At 44.5% G+C, this 17,922-nt stretch overlaps 1 protein-coding gene across 1 annotated transcript in view; it reads left to right on the top strand.

Moving 5' to 3' along the window:
* Nucleotides 1-1,846: 1,846 nt before the first annotated feature.
* MYO3B (myosin IIIB) overlaps nucleotides 1,847-17,922 on the top strand; it is a 319,441-nt gene continuing 303,365 nt past the window's right edge. Inside the window, exon 1 of the mRNA XM_034786511.1 lies at nucleotides 1,847-1,877. The gene's annotated coding sequence lies outside the window, so the exon portion shown is untranslated. The remainder of the gene's footprint in view (nucleotides 1,878-17,922) is intronic.

Consider the following 17,922-nt stretch of genomic DNA (forward strand, 5'->3'; position numbering starts at 1 on the left):
ATGGGGCTGGGGAAGGGATGGGAAGAGGCGGGGCGGGGCCTCATCGAAGGGGTGGAGTGGGGGGAAGGGCCGGGGGAGAAGGGAAGGTCGAGCTCCCAGGGGAAAGAGTGGAAGTCGGCGCCTATGGTGGGAAGTGTGTGACGTTACAGTGTGGACAGAACATTGAGCTATAAGTATTTCATAGCAACACCCAGGTTCTCGTTCTGGGTCTCCTGTTTCCTTGCAGAGAATTTCATATTTAGAAACGTTTGACACCGTTAACTTAGGATTTCTCTCTTGCAAAACTGATGAAAATTGAAGAAGCAGGGATGCCTCCTGGGCTTAGTGTGCTTAATATTTTCCCTGTACATTTTATGGAGTACATACAAAAAGAGAGTGGGGAGCATGTGACACAAATTGTCACGAATATGGGAAGTTAAGGTTCACCCTGTGTCCTTTGGTAGCTAGTTATTGCAATATAGCAGTGACGGTCCGTGTCAGAGTTCCAAGTGAAGGTGTAAGGCTGTAGCAGAGCGTTCCACAGCTGTACTTGCCAACTTATCCACTGGCAATATAGGTGCAATTGATTCAAAGACCGATGCATTAGTTCTTTTAATTATTTATATGCTTGTATCTCTAATCAGAGTAATACAGTGACAGCAGCTGAGAGCCGCAATCATCAGACTACTGTGAGTGCTCGGTCAGCCTGCCTGTGATACAGGGACTACTGCTGCCTATTGCACCCACCAGGCAGCAAACGCACAGAGCTTCCCACATGGTCACTCCTTATGCTGCCCACAACTCTCTGCTCAGCGTGCTCCCCCCATACAGCTCCCTCTACTCCTAAGGAAATTTCCCTTCCCAGTTTTCTTCTGGTCACATGACATAGGGATATGTCTACACCTTGACTTGAAGGTGTAAATCCAAGCTTGAGGATTGAGCTAGCGTGCTAATAGAGTGCATGAGCAAGCGGGTGGGATCAGCCGCCCAACGATGTGCCTAGCGTCTTGGTGGGGTACGTACGCAGGGAGTCTAGCCTCTCCTGCTGCTGCAACTACGCTCTATTTTTACCATCCTAGCTCGATCACAGCTAGCCGCTGGAGACAAGGTCTGTCTCCTTAAGCTGGAATTTATACCTCCAGTTCAAAGCGTAACCATTCCCATATAGGTACCCCCTCTCCAACTCTCGTGAGGAAGTCCCCTCCACGACAATTCAATAGCCAAGACTTGCAAACTGACTAATAATTTTGGGGTGCCCACCTTGACATACCTTAAAGATGCAGTGGGTTGGTGCTGAGAACTTTCTGAAAATCAGGCCTTTTAAAGGTGTGTTGAGTTGGGCACCCAAAAATCAAGACTTCCAAAATCACTAGTTGCTCTTGAAAATCTTGGCCAAGTTTTAACCTGCTCCAGGATTCAGGTTTTAAAATACTGACTGAGCCCTGTGACAGGCAGTGCAGGAAAACTCTCTTCGATCCCTTTACTAACTAAATTGGACTTCATCCGTTTTGAGTTTCTCCCTTTCATGCATCACACATGAATGTCCTCCTCAAGTTCTTGTTAATTATTAAATCTTTATCTGTTCTAGGCTTATTGCTCAGAAGAGAAAATACCTCTTGCCTAGTGCAGCATATGGCCAACAAGAACCATGGCAGGTAAGAAGCAGAAACTTCAGGGTTTTTTTTAACGACATTCTCTTTTGCTGTGAGTCACCTTTGGAATGGAAATGTAATATATACAATAGGGTGCATGTACTTCCAACAGCTGTTGGGCTGGGTGGCCTGTCACTGTGAAATAGCTGGAGAAATGCCAAAGGTCTGGAAGGCTGTCAAGTTTTTGCTTTTTCATGTTGTTGCAGCATCTGAGAATGCAGCAAGCCTTGAAGCAACCCGAATTGGGTAAGATAGAATTATTAATATTATTCATATAATATGGCACCTTTTGAGGGGGCTGTAGGGGAATGAATGTTATGGCCTTTACAAGAGGAGTTTCGTTGCTCTGTCCCCTTTCATTCAAAATAGAATAGTCCTTGTTTAATTCTGATAACCCTTCATAATTATCTTCTAGATGAGCAGTTGTTATCTGGTGCATTTCTAGCTATGCTTGCAGCTGTATTTCTTAACCTTTTATTACACACATTGGGAAACTGAATCTATCAAGCTGGGGAGAATAACTGGCACTAAAGTTTATCATAACCATGATACCTGGTGAAAGAACTAATAACTTATTAAACTGAGGACATTTATTTAAATAGAACTGTGTGGAGTGGTCCCTGCTGTTGTTGCTGAATTGCTTCTCCTCACATTTACCCCACCTTGTGGGGTAACGCAAACTTGTTTGACACAGTCTTGACCTAGAATCATTACTAATATCCATTTTGCTAGTATTCCCTGAAGGCAGAACTGCCCTCCAATTAGCTGGCCTGTATTCCTGTGCAGAAACTACATCCTAGAAAGATGTTCTTGGATGGTCAGTATGATGTACATAATTATGAAGTAAGGATTTCCTTGACTGGTTAAATTTCTAGTTACATTTGGCAAGAAAGCTTTTCTCTTCAACTTTGATTCTGGAAACAGAGCACAGAACTTGATTTCCAATAACCGCACATACTAGCTTTCCCCAAAAGGAATAATAATTATAAATGGTACTTTATAAACTGCCGATCTTGAATTACGGGTTTGTTGCATTGAAGATGGTTTCTCTGATGGGTAGTATCTATGTTATTGGAACATGAAGATGTATTTACCACCTTGAAACTATAAAGAAGAATGAGTTTGTCAAGTGTGTAGCATTTCCTACTCTCATTATTTGACTCATGGTATACGTTTTCTTGCTCAGGTTCTTTGCCTAGAGAATGAAATGGTGGGTCCTTCTCAAGGCAAGGATGGTGGCTGAATCAATGGCTAACTACAGTTATGCAAGATTCAGAAGCCTGCCTATTCAGGAACTTCTGAAAAAAATTGCTTTATTGAGAATCTTTAAGGAACATAGATCCTACCTATAGACTTGCTTACATGGAGTTACCTCTTACGTTTTAAAATCTATCTACTCTGTGTGGAGTACGTATGTATAAATGACTAAAAAGAGTAGCGTTGTTTTAATGCACTGTATGAACACATCTGAAAACAAGACAGTTGGCACTGTTGTGCTAAAGTGATTTCCATTCTTGCAAGGCAAAATGTAGTTTAGATTAGCACATTTTTACAGGACTAGGCAAAGTCATTCATGTGCAAAAGATCTGACTCCTGTTAACTGGCAGATGCCTGTGCCCTTGACAAAGGTGTTTTTTGCAAGATATCTGCAGATATAAAATTGACAATGGTCAGTACTATATGCCAAACTCTCCTTTCTGAAATGCTTTGTGTGCTGCAACTATATCAGTGGCTTACAGAGGGCCTTGAGCCTGTGAGGTGCCAGACGTGCTCAACTCCCATTGATCTAATGTGTGGTGAAATGGCTTGTAAAATGGCTGGGGGCCCTTGGTGATTTACAGATTTGTTGGAGATGAAGTGGTATCATCTGCTTCTTCTTCTTATGGGTGGTTGAGGAGAAGATACTGTCTTTCATCCTTAATTCTGCTTCTTGCCAGTCAACTCCAGAGTAGTAAATGCTCCAAACAATAAGGGACCTGGAAAGGGGCAAGGGTCCATAGGCTGGGGAGTGCTGGCTCTGCTCTTCTATGGTGGACAGAGCAAGGATTGGGACTGCAGTACTGATATCAAGGGGAACCGTGTCTCATTTCTGAATCCAATTTGAAGAGAAAAATCCTCACCCATCTTCCTTTAAATATTCATACAAGCAAGCAGAACTCACCTACTACTCTGTGCCCCGTAGAGAGGCTTTAGATCCAGTGTGCTCAGGTATTCCTGCCCTCAGCTTAAGGACACTGTAAACACCAATGAGGGAGAGAGATGGTTTATCATGGTCCAGCTATTAGAGTAATTATTATTATTTTTGTGAACAAAACAACTGTCAGTTCTTGACTCCTCCTTGGTCGTTTGGCTTTTCCTATTGTGTGTTACTCACCACAGCATTACACCTCACAGGGGAGAGGCCTTTGTCCTTGAACTTTGACTCAGACTGGTGGGGGAGGGGGCTAGGTGGGAAATGGAGGTTCCAGAAAGTCTTTATCCTTCAGCCCTTCTCCTAGAAGCTATGGGGCTCTCTTAAACCAAGACTGATCAAAAACAGAGAAAGAGAAAATGGAATTAAAAGAAATGAAATTCTTTGCTTAACACACCTCTAGATTTTCATTTCTCATAAACTAAACTAGCTAAGGCATCCTGAGCTGAGTTACAGAGAGAAAACAAGAGAGTTGAATAGCTTACCTCCCATGAGAGCAATCCTGTCTCTGGCCAGGCTGTCAGCATTGCTTGCTCTCTGGATAGCAACTCCCTGTTCTGTGTTCAGAGACCTCTCTTAACAACGTCTCTTACCCCCCACCCCCTTTCCAAACCAGTTTTCTCCAGGTATCCATATTATACACAATAGAACATAGGCTTGCCGTTTTCTCTAAGGGCCTGTGTACACACAAAATTGTACCACTTTAACTATACTGATATGGTTAAAGCAATACAACTCTCTTAGTGTGGATTCAGCTATATTCAAAGGTGCTTTATACCAGTATAGTTATTCCCGTATAGGAAGGGTAATAAGCTCTTCTGGTATAATTATACCAGATAAAGGTGCCTTGAGTCCATTAGGAGTTGTACCAACGTCACTATTTGGTAAAAACAACAACAACAACAACAAAAAACCCCAACCAAACACCCCCCCCCCCAAAAGCCCAAACAAAAACAAAAAGGCCACATCCCTAAACGTAATAGTTACAGTGGCTCACAAGCTGTGTGTAGGTCAGGTCTGAGAGATGGCCCACTGAAGAAAGAAAGATCCTTAACAGTGATTAAGAGATGTTCAAATGCTTAGCAACCTACTTCAGAAACTGCATTTTACAGATTTTTGTGTCTGGTTGGAACCCAGCTTGTCCTGGCCTCTGGATTAAACCCTTTTTTTTAAATTAGTTTCCTCTCCAAACAAATTTTCATTGATTAAAAAAATATGAATGATGAGGGGGTCTCCAGACCCTCTATTGTTTGTAATATGGTAACTTCCAGGAGTCCCATTGAGGACTGGAATCCCTTTCTGCCAGGTGCTGTACATGTGTTTTGAAAACGCTATTCCTGCCAGAAAGAGAGTTGACAATCAAAGAAATAAAATGGAATGAAGCATACAAGGTTTTGGGCTGAATATCAGGAAAACTTGTTAGCAGGTGAGGTCTATTAGTTTGTTTTGTGTAATAGTCTCTCAAAAGCAGTGAGGGCAAATACCAGTATTTGGAATAAATTTACTTTTGTAATGGATGGTACTCCAGCATATGACTGGGGCTCAGGAGGTGTGAGTTCTGTTTTTGACTCTGCCAGTACTCACTGTGTGACCTTTGTCAAGTCACTTCACCACTCTGTGCCTCAGTTTATACATATGTACAATAGGGATGATGCTCACTTTTTGTAAATATTTTAATGTTTGTAGTATAGAGCTAATGATCTGTCACTCTGAATTATGGGAGCTCTAGTTCCATTTGCCGCTAAAGAATAAGTATTTTGTTATCAACCATGTTATATTTAGGGCTCTGTGTTTGTCACAGAGGTTGCGGAAGTCACGGATTACATGATTTTCTCTGACCTCTGTCACTTTTTTGGCAGCTGCTGCTGCAGGGGCCCCAGGATGAAGGGCTCCAGGACCAGCTGTATCACCTGCTACTCACAGCCCCGGGCAGCTGGCCCTGGGGACCACGGTCACCTGAGCAGTGGCCAGTGCAGCAGGCCCCGGGGACCAGCTGAGCAGGGGTCCCTGGGAGCAGCCAGAGCAACCGCTGTTGGCGACCCCCGGCAGAAGCTGCTGTCAGTGGCCTCCGGCGCTGATCCCCAGCAGTGGCCCCCAGGAGCAGCTGCTACTTGGCCGCCCCTGGCAGTGGTCTCTGGGTGGCCAGAGCAGCCGTTGCTCAGCAGCCGTGGCAGCTGGTGTCGCTGGCCCCGGCCTCCACCTTAGCAGTGGCTCCCTGGGGCATTCCCCGCCGAGGAGTGACCCCCCCCCCACCAGATTTAGTTAAGGGTATTTCTAGTGTAAATCATGGCCACGTCACGGACTGCGAATTTTTGTTGTTTGCCCGTGACGTGTCCATGACTTATACTAGAAATACCCCTGACTAAATCATAGCCTGAGTTATAGTAATTAAAAACAAAAATGAAAACAACAACAAAAATAAAAAGCAATCCAGATTTCCAGTACTGAAAGCTGTATGTGCTATCTCTTTCCACGGGACATTTTCTGTGTGTGATTGGTGAGGAGTTTGGCCTGCTGTCTCCGAATGTCTTCCTGGGTACAGTCAATTGGAGGCAATAGGATGGGATCCAGTACTTTTGCATTACTGGTTGTTATGCCCTTAGAAATTTCCAGACTTTGTTTTTCAAACTTCCTGAAGGGCTGAGTGGTAGGCCAGGATTAATTGCATTTAATTCTTAAGGAGAGGGCATGTTTAGTGTACAGCTTGTTGTCTTCAGTTGTTCTCTGGTTATTTCTGTCAATAGTTACATGGATGATCTTTGTACCTTATGCGCAGCCTGTGAAGTGGATAAGACCTGTCAGACACCTCCTCTAATCTATTTTCTTCTGAAGAAACAAATCTAACATAAATGTCACCTGCCATATGAGAAACCATGGCAGACTGAGCATTGTATTAATGGCTCTGTTATAGGGCAAGACAAAGGGAAGATCATGAGATGAGATAAACAGATTTTCGGCATCTGATCCAAATAATTTCCTATGATTAAAAAAGAGTTGGAGAATGAACAGTTAATCCATATAAAGTTGGTGGTATCTTAACAAAAACACCCACATTAACCATTCAAATGATTGAGTTCAGCCCGACTCAAGGAGAATTAACTTGGTCCCTTCCTAAGTGTCATAAACATGGAGATGAGGGAAACAAATTGTCTTGACGACTAATTAACATCACCATTTATGGTCTTGATTCAGGAAAGCACTTAACATGTGCTCAGCTTTAGGCACATGCTTATGTCCACTGACTTCAATGAGACAAATCTATGCTCAAAGATTTTGATGAATAGGGATGGCTTTAGTCACATGCTTACAGCTAAGAAAGTGTTTGTGTTGTGTTGAATCGGGGCCTGAATGTTCAATGCTTTTTTTTAACGTGGTTGTCTTTGTAAAGATCCCATCTTTAGATTTCCTTTTTTTGTTTTTTGTTTTTTTTTTCCCACCTATGAAGTGTTTTGGATCAGATGTTTGTTGTACTTTTAGCAAAGCATTATTTATAACAACATTTATAGAAAAAGCTAATAACATTTTAATTAAATTGCAACTTTTGAGCTAAATATCAGCTAGGTTACCAATTATTTTAATAATACTCCTGGGACCTTAGATGTATCTGGATGGCTTCTATTTTTGCAACAAATATATTGAAATTGATGAAAGAGTGATAATTTGCTTATAAAAGTCACATGATGTGGCTTCCATTGTTCACACTAAGATCTATATGTCAGTGGAAAAACTCTGTCAGAATTCGGCTGAGAAGTCTATAGTAGGTTTCTTCTTTAACCATAAATAAATAAATAAATAAATAAAATAGATATTTTTGTTAAGGCAAACTAAGGGCCAAATGCAAGTCCAGTAAGGAGACATTAGGACAGTTACCAACATAAACTAAAGATCCAGGGAGGAGATGCTGAGGAACTGCCCCAACTGGTATTAATTGTCATCACTGCACAATGGAGCAATGACAATGATGCTAACTGAAGGTCTATTCAAGAATATCTTTTTTTTTTTTTTTTTTTTTTAAGAGGAGACTGTTCACAAGGCAAACTGCAAGCTCCCCTTAAATAAATGATTGTTAGGCCCATACTTAGAAAATAATCTCTTGTCTCTAATCTTATATTTTGGAAGATTAAGAAGGTGTGAGGCAGGGGCTCTGGCAATACCTCCAATTTTCTTAAACTTTGTCATTGGGGTTTTAAACCTGCATATGTTATAGAAATTACACTGCTTTCCTTGGTCAAGAATCGCTGTCCAGCAATGGACTAAGGTTAAGTGACCCTGCTGATTGTTTTAGATGTACAACATCAACTGCCTCTGGCCCAATGACAACCAAGGCCCGTTCCCAGTTCACACCAGCATGTAAGTGTATGACAAGTTCAATTAAAATCAGACTTCCATTTTATTGAAGAAAATGAAGTATTTTTCTGCAGTTTGACTATGTGTGTTTCCATAAGAAGGGCACATTTGATTTTTATGTTATGAGGTGCCTACCCCACACAAGGCCTGAGGAGAGAGAAAAAGGGCCAATTAACCCTGTGACAGGCTGCACCTGCAGGAGAGTCAAGTCTGATAAGCCTTTAATTGATGATGAAGCCCAGCTGGGCAAGGGGCAGGATAAGCTGCTCTAAAACCTGGAGGTAGCAAGTAAGAAGGGGGCTGCAGTACAGAAGGCCTGCAATCACTCTCTGGGCTTACAGAGGGAAAGGAGGAAACCAGAGGGAGAACAGAAGCCTGGAGGGAAGGGCATACCCAGAGAAGAGTGGAGAGGAGCCTGATAGAGGTGAGGTAGCCCAGGGAAACGGCAGCAAGGTTTGGGACAGGGCAGACCTTGGCCGCTCGTTGTAGGGTCCCTGGCGTGGAACCCGGAGTAGTGGGCAGGACCAGATTGCCCTACCAGCCACTGGGGAAGCGGCACAGAGCAGGCAGTGGACCAGAAGACTTCCTGAGACAGTCGTCCAATGGACTTCGATACCCCAGAAAGGGAGGACTATAGCAACCTGGTCAGAGGTCCAAGTCACAAAGAAGGAGTTCCCCAAGTGAGGAAGAGGGAATAATCTGACTCCAGAGAGAGAGAGTGACACCACAGGACAAGAAACTGAAGGAGGGGACATCAAACTGGTCATGAGCTAATTCCCAGATGAGCCACCAGGAGGCGCCCCAGTGGTGAGTAGAGAACCCCGGGACATGCTAATACACAGATCTATACAAATTCACAAAAAGAATAATTTCCTTGGCTAAGACTGCAGTATCTCAGATTTCTCAACACATTTGGCCTTGTTAGGAAAGTAATGGTAGGGTATCAAAGCACTACCATGACTTGATTGTAATTACTTGTGTTTGCCATATTACTATCAGTGAAGCCAGTTGGTCCAGTAACTTGGCAGAAGGAGTTTAGGGTGGCTTCAGATATTTCAGATGGTTGCCTGGTAAAGCTCAGCTGCACATCAGAGGGGATGTGCTTGGTCTCAGTCCCCACACAGAGGTTAACTACTTGTGGAAGGAACACCTCCCGCTGACCAGCCTAGGAAGAGGGATTAGGCTTAGATTTGAAACAGGCAGCTCATCTGCCTTCCAAGCTGTGGGGGAAGGGGGAAGGGAGATAAGTGATCTTTGTGGTTGCCTAGAAGGACAGAGATTTTAGGGTCCATACGGATATAAATGAAGGCCCTAGAATTAAGAAATGGGAACTTGTTTTAACCTGATTTTGGTTGTAGGTAGGCGTGGCAAAACCTCCATGTTCATATGCCGGGACGTGATAGTGCTTACCTCACAGACACACCCCTCGCAGGCTTGCAAAGGAGGTCCACAGGATGGCTGCATCTGCCAAATACAGATTCAGAAACTAATCAGGAAAAAAAGGTGTTAAAGAAAATCCGTAGTCTTTGAAGAACTCCCAAAATGTCATCAGCCAGAGTTTTGTTCTTTGCAAATAAAGGGGGATTCATCAGTTTTGCCATCTCTCTCCTCCCTTCCCATCCCCTCACCTTGCATTCACTGCCTCTAGCCTTTCAAAGAAATTCATGTGGTTATGGGCAGTTCATGCTAGTGCTGCCTAATCCCTTTACTTATTGATGTCACTGTTTTTAACTACAGTCCCTGACAGGAGAGAGGGAGACTTGCAGTCCTGCAGTCAGCACTGTAACAAATAAAAGAGAGAGAAAGTAGCTGTGTGTGTTTTGGAATGGTCCAGCAGAGGATACTGCAGTGAAGTTGCTGTATAACTCCCTTGTTTGCATTTTACCATGACTTGAGAAGAAGAAAATAAAGGGAATATTAACCACTTCAGGAAGAAGAACAATAAACAGCACCTCAGGGAGTAGTGATGGAGGCTCTGATAACAGCCATATAGACAGGAAACTGGTAGCATAATCTAAGCCACAGTGAGATTGGGAACCTCCTGGGAAAGACAGACCGTAATCAGCACCATGCAGCAAAGCAGCGGGAGCCCTGCAAATGAGGTTTTTCAAAGTCAGGAAGTTGGTGGTAGAGTCAGAGCTGCAGAAACAGCTGGAAAATGAACCAGCAATCAGCACCATGTAACAAAACAGCAAGAGCTCAATAAATGATTGTCTTACAATGGGGGGAGGGCTTTGAATGAAATATTGCCTAATTAATTGCTCTATCCTGACAGAGATATTAAGGGAAAGGTTCTCTTGCACACAGACTCATCACCAGTGCTCTAAGAGTCCACCTTACATCTCTTCAGTTCTTCTACTAGAACTGGTTTATTTCCCCCTCGGTAATTGGCAGGCTCTGATGGCAATCCCTTACACAACAAGGGCCCCCAACGTGGTGCCCACGGGCACAATGGTGCCCAGTGGGGCGTCTAAGTGCACCCGCATACTGGCTGGCGGACGAGCATCCGCTGAAATGCTGCCGAGAAGCAGCATCATCCAGAGGCGATGCCTCTGGATGACGCTGCTTCTTGGTGGCATTTCGGTGGTGATGCCTATTGACGTTGCTGCTTGTCGGCGGCATTTCAGTGGATGCTCATCCGCTGCCACGGTCCTCCGTAGCTCGTCTGGCGCCCACCAGATGAAAAAGTTTGGGGACCACTGCCTTACAATAACATGCCCTGCCTCACACTTCTTCGTGCATGGAATTGGTACCTCCTTCATCCATGCTCATTCAAGAAGACAGTTATGCCATGTTAGTTACTTTGTTTCTAACTCCTTCTCCTCCTCTTTGTAGTATTGAAGGGAGTCAGAGCAAGTGCATGGGTGAAATGAGGCCTGCACCTTTTCATGCATTTCAGGTTGATTTTTCGACCTATGGTTTGTAATACACTTGTTGGGGATAATAAAGGGGAATTCAAAAACCAGAAGACAGACCAAAACACCACCCCCTGAAAACCTTCTCCCCAATCTTGGGATTTTTTTTTAATACCAGTCTCATGATTTCTTGTGTTTACACTCACGCTTTTTGAACTTGTGGTTGGCAGTGCTACAGTATTTGTTTTGCATATATTGTCCTGAAATCTGGGACTGGATGTGGTGTAAAATGTTGAAGCTCTAGTTTCTCCTTTGAATGAGCACGTACGGAGTGAGTTGAGGAGATTTCCTGCTACTTCGATACACTATTCAGAACTGATGGGTAGTTGTTTTGCATCATGTGAATTACAGGCAGTTGCATCAGTCAAATTATTGCAAAGGTTTCTGCTCTAAGAACCCACCTTGTCTTGTGTTTTCTCATCTCTTGCTCTGCCTTGTATGGAGCAGTTGCAGAATCACATTTCTGATCCCTTTGTGTTTGCAGCTGCTTTGCACGAGTGGACTTGTGTAAAGTGGTTGCTGTGCAGCCAAGAATGTAGGCCAACATCTTTGCAATTTCCATTTGCAAGTAATTAACACTACTCTGATATTTCTTATAAGGAATGCCAAGAATGCCACAGTAACACTGATTTACCAAGAGGCACATTTGTAACATTGCAAGGTGAGCCATGGTAGCTCTCTTTCTGTTTAACGTAACTTTCCATTTCTGAGTGCTAAGGATACACACCTGGAGAAAATGTGAACCACAAGGTGGGACCATGATTGTCAAAATCTTCAGTACAGTTTGGATGGGGCTATTGCATAGTCCAGATTTGTGTGCCTGAGATGTGGAATCATCATTTGCAGATGAAAACTGTATCCCAAATACTAAAGTTATTGGTTTTCATGGAAATGGGACATTATCAGGAATGTTTATGGATGCCTCTTACTCCAACACCCAAAGTTCAATATAGCAAAGGTATTTTTGTACATATCATTTCTGTAAAAAGGCGGTAGGGTTCTGTATTCTTATTTACTCATTAAAGTCTTCCAGAAACGATGTTAGTGCTTCATGACAAATAGGCATGAATATTTCATCAGCCAGAGGTATATTTTGTTACACTTCAGTCTTAGCATCTATGTACCTTTTATGAACTCCCATTAACTAAAGATTTGGATTCTTTTGTAGTCCTGCTGAGGTTGAGAGTAATCTTCAGTACCTAAAATATACAGAATCCGCAGAGGTGTATAAGAACTATTAATTTAATGTAAAGAAGAAAAGAACAAAAGTTGAAAGGTAGGTTATTGTTGTTGTAGGTTTGAACAGGCTCTGAACCAGGATTTGCTTTACATTTTAGGTGATTTTAGAATTAAATCTTATTTATCAAAATAATCACTGAATATTGGTTAAACAAAGACAGTATGAATATGTTATGTATTTTGTAACATTGATCCTTTTTATTCCTAAAAGGCTCACTTGCTATATAAATGCCAGATGATACCTGAGGGATATAGGAATTGTATATTGTATATAGCAATAAGGATTTGTTACTGTATTCCTTGTACACCCAAAATTTCCATGTCAGGCCCAAACACTAGTACATTAAAATGATGTCAGACTTGACCTTTATATAAGCAGGTGAAAATATTGACCATGACATAGCAGTTTGTATAGTACTTGTGTTAGCTTATCCAGTTGTAGAGCTGGTGGAGCAGAAACTGCTTCCTGTTTGTCGCCATGTTCCTGGAGGCAAAATCCACTTAGGGATTTATAGAGCATTTCCATCATCCACTGGATTGAAAAGTATCTAATTATAATGATGATCGAAGTAAGTCCTGCTTTTCAGAAATGATGTGATGGAAACTGCAAGTAGCAGTTAGGAATTCTAGACAGTTCAGCTATTTTCAGTATTTTAAAAATAGCAATATTGTAAGGATAGAAATATTGGGCTACTCCAGGGGTTTTCAAACTGTGGGTCAGGATCCCATTTTAATGGGGTCGCCAAGGGTAGTGTTGGCCCTGGGCACCACTGCCCAGAGCTGAAGCCCAAGCCCCACTGCCCAGGGCTAAGGTTACATGCCCCCCGCCCAGGGCAGAAGCCCTAGGGCTTCAGCTTTCTCCTCCCCTCCCCACCCCCCAGCCTGGGGCAGCGGGGCTCGGGCAGGCTTGATCTTCTGTCCCCCCTACTGGGGTCATGTAGAAATTTTTGTTGTGAGAAGGGGGTCACGGTTTGAGAACTGCCGGGCTACTCTCTTTGTGTGTGCATGTCACAAACACACCCATAAACACAAGTACTTTCATAGTACTTTGTGCTATGCCTTTACATTTCACATTATGAATTATCCAGACTAAAGCCTTTAATATGGCAATTATTTATTTGTATTTTGGTAGCTCTCACAATGTGCTAGGCATTGTAAAAACACAAAAGAAAGCACATTCCTTTGTTTGAAGAGCAGATACTCCAACAAGATAGTGGGAATATTTTGTTCAAGCCGCAGAACAGCAGCAGAAATTCCAGTAGTTGAGACTTCTAAAGCTAGATTGGATAAAGCACTTGAAAATGTACTGTGGAGAACAATCCTGTACTGTCATGAGGGATGGATTAGATGACTCATAGGTCTTTTACTTTTCCATCTCTGGTACCTGTGGCCTGGACAATGCTTCACCAGATCCATATATGGGGACTCTCTGACCTTCATGCACAGAAGGAGGAATCTCTGAACCACTGTAGCACTCCCCACCTCCTCATGTCTCTGGGCATGTCTACACTACAAACTTAAGTCGACTTCAGTTAAATCAACATCCAGTCGCTGCAGTAAGTCAGTAGTGCATGTCCATGCCACACTCCTTGTGTTGGTGGAGTGCAACCTCACTAGCAGTACTTGCATCGATGCTCAGAGCAATGCACTGTGGGCAGCTATCCCACAATTTAACTTGCTGCAGGAGGTTTTTGGAAGCGCTTGCAATGCCTCATGGGGAAAAAAATATTCTTGCAAGGGGGTCTGGGAACATGGCTTCAACGTCCCATGATGCAGTTTTCTCCTCCACACCCCGATCTCAACTGCAACCCATAATGTTTCATGCCATTAAAGGCTGGCATAGCCACATGTGTGCCATCTTCTGAGAAGCATGGACCCCGCTCAGCTGTGCACTCTTGTTTGGAGCATTACAAACACCACCTATCTTATCCTGCAGTATTTCCAGAGCTGGGAGAGGCGCACCCATGCAGAACATGGCAATGTCCTTCAAGCAGCCCTGCTGGAAGCCATAGAACAAAACAATTCCCGGTTGCTGCTGGCAGTCCCACAGCAGCTGAACACAGTGGAGTGCTGTTTCTGGTCCCAAGAAACAAGCACTGACTGGTTGGATTGCATCGTTATGCAGCTATGGGATGATAATCAGTGGTTGCAGAAAGAAACTTCCATATGCGCAAGGCCACTTTCCAGGAACTGTGTGTGGAGCTCTCCCCAGCCTTGCACTGCAGCGACAGTACAATGAGACCTGCTTTGACAGTGGAGAAGCGAGTGGCAATTGCTGTGTGGAAGCTTGCAACGCCAGACTGCTACCAGTCAGTGAGGAATCAATTTGGAGTTGGTAAATCCACTGTGGGGGCTGTTATGATCCAAGTATGCAGGGCCATTAATCTCCTTTTGTTTAAGAAGGGTAATGCATCTGACGAAGTGGGCATTCACCCACGAAAGCTTATGCTCCAATACATCTGTTAGTCTTAACGGTGCCACAGGAGTCTGTTGCTTTTTACAGATCCAGACTAACACGGCTACCCCTCTGATACTTAAGAAGGGTAGTGACTGTTGGCAATATGCAGGACATACTGGATGGTTTTCCTGCAATGGGGTTCCCTAACTGTGGTGGGGCGATAGATGGCATGCATATCCCTGTCTTGGCACCAGACCACCTTGCCAAAGAGTACATAAACAGCAAGGGATACTTTTCAATGGTGTTGCAAGTGCTGGTGGATCACTGGAGCCGTTTTACCGACATCAACATGGGATAATCAGAGAAGGTGCATGACGCATACATCTTTAAGAACACAGGTCTGTTCAGAAAGCTGCAAACAGGGACTTTCTTTCTGGAATGCAAAATAACTGTAATTCTTCTGTCAGGTGAAGCCAGCAGCAACCAGGGCCGGGTTCAATATCTCGGGGTTCCTTTCCATTGATACCACACAGAACTGGCTTGAGCTCCCACCCAGTAACCTGGGAAATTTACACACCAAATACTTCCCCACTTGCAAGCACAGAGTGAGAGCATGGAAAAGAAACTTTTAATTAAAGGAGGGAAATACCTTGGTGTTAATTTGGGAAAACACCGCAAACAGGGTTCATAAACATAAACCATGAGTAAAAGACCCACTCCCAAGCAGGTTGGGCAGTGCCCTTTTCCCCTCAGGTTCTTAAGTCCAGCAACCCAAAAAGTCCCTTTCACATGCCCAACCCTTCTCTGCACCCAACTCACAGTTGCTGTCCTTGGTCAGTGCAGACCCAGAGTTTGGAGGTGCATCTGCAGAGTTCACCTTCCCCCCTGGGTGGGGTAAAGAGGTACTTTACTTGCTCCGCTGCTTGGGCACTCGCTCGCCGCCCCCTCTGCTGGCTGCTCACGGGCTGCTCCTGCTGGCTGCCTGCTCGCTGCTTCCGCCAGCTGCCTGCTCACCGCTCTTGCCGCACCTCTCCATCAGCTGCCCTGCTGGCCGTTTGTTGTGCCTCTCTGCCACCCCAGCCACTCGTTCACCAGCTGACTGACAGTCACCTTTTGCTGCCCCATGCATCTCTGTTGTTACCTCTGCACATCAATCTCTTAGTAATTTCCAGCTCTTTGCAGGCTGGGTGAGACATCACCCCATCTCAAGTGATTTCAACTCTGTGATTTTTAGCTCTTTGCAGGCTGGGCAGAAACACAGTCCTACCACAACTGATTTCAGCTCTGAGTGGACATTTAACATAACAAAAAGGCTCCTAATGAAGCCTATTTAGCTCTAATAGAGGGGAGGAACAGGTTAAATCAGTCTAGGGAAGGTGTGCAGTCTCCTGGCTGGGGATACCTCTTCTTTTCTCTTCTCTTACTTTCACAGGGCTCTGACATTCGAGTCTCTGGCTTAACAAGGTTCTTTCAACTGAGGGTGGCCCTCTCATTTGGGACAGGTTAAGCCCAGTCCTGCTTTCCTGTATTCCTACAATAATTACAATGATGGAAACCATATTTCAATACCCCTGCATTCAGTACTAAGGTGATTTGTACCCAACACCAGCCAAAGTTGATCACTTTGGCACCGCTGTATCTATTGAATGTGTAAGCAGAGCAGGAGTAAACTGTATTTACATAAACACACCCAAGTCTCTCCCCCTCCCAGCTAGATGTCAGGGAAGCATTCATTCAGACCCTGCATACATCACCATTGATGACATTGAAATGCCAATAGTGATCCTGGGAGACCCAACCTACCCCTTGTGCTCATGGCTCATGAAGCCAAACACTGGCCACCTGGACAGCAGCAAGGAACTGTTCAACAATAGATTGAGCAGGTGCAGAATGGTGGTTGAATGCACCTTTGGCCTTTTAAAGGGTCACTGGTGCAGTTTAGGTTAGACCTCAGTGAAAGCAATATCCCCCTGGTTATAGGGTGAGAAGTTTTCCATAGGGGTGGGGTGTGGAGGCGGATAGGCTGTCTGCTAATTTTGAGCAGCCATATAACAGGGCTATAAGAAGAGCTCGGCATGGAACACTGCATCTCAGGGAGGCTTTAAAAACCCATTTTAGTAATGACCCACAGTACTGTGTGCTGCTTCTTGAGTTGTGCCTTCCCATACTGTGAACTTGCTGTGCCTGCTGGGTTTGTATCTCTAGCAAATCCCTTCCATTGCCTCAGTTTCCCTGTACCTCCCCTCTGCCTCCCTTTCTCCAATGTGTGAAGTAATAAAGATTATTTCATTCTCAGGACATGGACTTATGGACTTTTATTGCACAAATGTATTGGAAGTGAAAGATCAGAAAAAGAATGAAACCTTGGACAGTCAGTGGAATAAAATAAGGAGGGGAAAAACACAGCTATCTTGTCTTTTAAATACAGTGGCCTTGCCTGTCAAAGATCATCATATGTGCACCTTTTAGTCGTATGACCCTTCCCCGGTGATGAGTAGAAGGGATATAGTACTTTCCCCCTCGCCTCCTGGTACATTTGGGAGAGGAGGGGGAATACGGAGATGCAGGAATGCCATTCTGAGGGGCTGCAGAGGGAGTCTAGCCTCAAGGTGTTTCTCCTGAAGCTCAACCAGACACCTCAACATGTCTCTTTGTTCCTGAAGAATCCCCAGCATCTCCTGCTGCATGCCACACTCATGCTCTCAGGGCCAGCCTTTGGGAAAATGGTGCCCTGGGAGAACTTGTATTTTGGTGCCGTCCTCCCCTCATCACCGCTGGCCTCCACGTGCTTCCTGGGCTTCTCACCCCTCCCCCATCACCTCTGGGCCCCGCTGCCTCCCCCAGTGTTTAATTTGTATTGAAAGAGTTGCCAGAGCTGAACTCTGGCACAAATTAAGCACTAGCTGGGTGGCCTGATACTGGAGGGTGCTGGCCGGGCACCCAGCTCTGAAGGCAATACCCCACTGCCAACAGCAGTGCAGAAGCAAGGGTGGCATGGGGTATATGGTGTATTGCCACCCTTCTGCGCTGCGGCTGTGGCTTATGATGCCTGTGCTCAGCATGTGCCTCAAGGCGGGCTTCGCACTGTCACAGGGGCTACATCTAGTCAGAGTCCACGGCCCTCCTGCAGCCCTCTGGCCACTCCTGGCTCACTGGGGCACCATTTCACATATTGGGGGGTGGTAGGAAACTTAACCGTGA

This window comes from Trachemys scripta, chromosome 11 (genome assembly GCF_013100865.1).
Source record: "Trachemys scripta elegans isolate TJP31775 chromosome 11, CAS_Tse_1.0, whole genome shotgun sequence".
Lineage (NCBI taxonomy): Eukaryota > Metazoa > Chordata > Testudines > Emydidae > Trachemys > Trachemys scripta.